Raw genomic sequence first — 2,249 nt, 5'->3', positions numbered from 1 at the left:
GGATGACACAACATCCTCACTGCTGCAAGAGACGGAGCATAAACACACCCGCTCCAGAGAGGCACCCCTCCACCACACGAACTTCGGGCGGAAAAACAAGGCGCAAGCGCACTGCCACACTGTTACCCGATTTGCCCACTTCCCCCTCCCGGGCTCAGCAATTTCACTTCCCCTCCTCTGCACTTCTACTTCCGGGGTATTGTAGGCTCAGCCCCTCCTCAGTTCTTACCCTCCTCTGCCCGAGGAGGGGGGGAGTCGAGGGGGTGGGGAAGAGTTCGTTGTTTGTTTACACGATGTGAGCGGAAAAAGAGACCAATAAAGTTTATTCTGGAAACAAAAGGAAAAAAAACAGGGTGACAGAGAAAGGAGACGGGGGCGGGGGCGTGTGGCGGGGGCTGGAGAGAAGAGGGAGCTAGAAGGAGAAAGCGGCAGTTCCGGTGCCGCCGCTGCGGCCGCTGAGGTCTTGGGCTGCTGCTGCTGCTGCCGCGGCCGCTGGGGCTGGGGCCGCCGGCGAGGCAGGGCTCGGGCCCGGCCGGGCAGCTCCGGAGCGGCGGGGGAGAGGGGCCGGGAGGCGGGGGCCGTGCCGCCCGCTCTCCTCTCCCTCGGCGCCGCCGCCGCCGCCGCCGCCGCCGCCCGCGGGGCTGGGACCCGATGCGGTTAGAGCCGCGGAGCCTGGAGGAGACCCGAGCGTGAGTAGAGCGCGGACTGGCCGGGAGCGGGCGCGGCCGGGCTGGGAATGGGGTGGGTGTGGGGGCCTCTCCGGCGCGCCCGTGGTCTTGGGCGGGGGCTCCCCCGGGTCGTCTCTCAGGGTCGGCCCGCTGCAGACTTCGGCTACGATCGCCGCTCCCTCTTCCCCGCCTGCCGCTGGCCTCACCCAGATGCAGAGGCGAGGGCTAGCCGTGTACTCTCCTTTCCCCCTGGCCGCCTCCTCGATCCTGGTTTCCTTCCTCTCTCATTTTTGGAGATGGGGTGGCTGGAATCTGAGGAAGTGCACCCAGGGCCGCCGCCCCGGTGGCAGTAGCTCGCTGCCCCGCACCCTTGCACGCCCGCCGGGCCCGCGGGGGACCGGGCTGCCGCGACCACCGCGGCGTGAGGGATCCTGATGGAGCCGCGGGCAGTCCCATAAGGGCTGTCATGCCCCAGGACTCCGGCCCTGCCAGCCGGACGACCCTGCGTTTGTCTCACGCTGAGTTTAAATCGCCCGGCTGGGGCTGGGGCAGGGAAGGAAAACCGCTCCCCCGACCCCGCGGTTCCCCTCCAACCCTTCCTCTCTAGGTGGTGGTTGTTTTTGTTTTGTTTTGTTTTGTTTTCCTTTTAACCGAGACAGTCAAACGTATTGGATCTTTCATTCATAGACCCTAGACATTGTCTCGTGATTTCGGTCTTTACTAAGTCTATTATGTGATGCCCGTTTCATAGCTCCTAAGTGGTTCAGAAAGGTAGGGTACGCCCAGCATTGGACTATGTAAACACCAGACGTTCAGCCTGTGTTTTGACCGCGGCTTGAGGGGTTTATTTTAGGATGCTAAAGGAATAGTGGTGATGGTGGCTAGTCCCCAGACTTAGGAATCAGGAATCGAAAGCTATTTCTTAGATGAGGGACTGTTTACAGAGTTCTACGACGGGTGAGAGAGCGCAACAAGAGGGGGGCTTTGAGGAAAACAGCTCGTATATTCTTTAATGAATTAGAGTTGTGATTTCGTTTTAGAAAAAGCTTCCTCATTCCGGCGCCTTTGTGCACATTCGGCACACAGGTTTGCGATATGTTTTGAATCTATTTTGTGAGGCCCCGGAGAACCCCTCGAAAACTTGGGTAGATAAACTGCTGGTAACTCAAGTCGCATGATTTCAGTGGCCACATTTGAACCACTGCAGGCAGTATTGGTCGCAGGCTCTCTTCCTTAGATAGTAGATTCTTGGGGGTATTTGCTTACAAATTTGCTTTTATGCTGGATTGTGTGATGTTGAGAAGAGACCTGAAAAAACCTTAAGATACCATGTTGCTAATTTAAATTGGATAAGTCAATATTTTATGTCTTTATTAAGAGGCCCTTGAAGCAACTGCAGTGTAAGAATTTGTTAGTATGGGGCGCCTGGGTGGCTCAGTGGGTTAAGCCGCTGCCTTCGGCTCAGGTCATGATCTCAGGGTCCTGGGATCGAGTCCCGCATCGGGCTCTCTGCTCGGCAGGGAGCCTGCTTCCCTCCCTCTCTCTCTCTGCCTGCCTCTCCATCTACTTGTGATTTCTCTC

At 58.2% G+C, this 2,249-nt stretch overlaps 1 protein-coding gene across 1 annotated transcript in view; it reads left to right on the top strand.

The window, feature by feature from the left end:
- The first annotated feature begins 200 nt into the window (after window positions 1-200).
- The window catches only part of PIK3CA (phosphatidylinositol-4,5-bisphosphate 3-kinase catalytic subunit alpha), an 83,470-nt gene continuing 81,421 nt past the window's right edge, over window positions 201-2,249 (top strand). The window contains exon 1 of the mRNA XM_059391506.1: window positions 201-689. The gene's annotated coding sequence lies outside the window, so the exon portion shown is untranslated. The remainder of the gene's footprint in view (window positions 690-2,249) is intronic.

This window comes from Mustela nigripes, chromosome 2 (assembly GCF_022355385.1).
Source record: "Mustela nigripes isolate SB6536 chromosome 2, MUSNIG.SB6536, whole genome shotgun sequence".
Taxonomy (NCBI): Eukaryota; Metazoa; Chordata; class Mammalia; order Carnivora; family Mustelidae; genus Mustela; species Mustela nigripes.
This window is presented reverse-complemented; position numbering and strand designations above follow the sequence as displayed.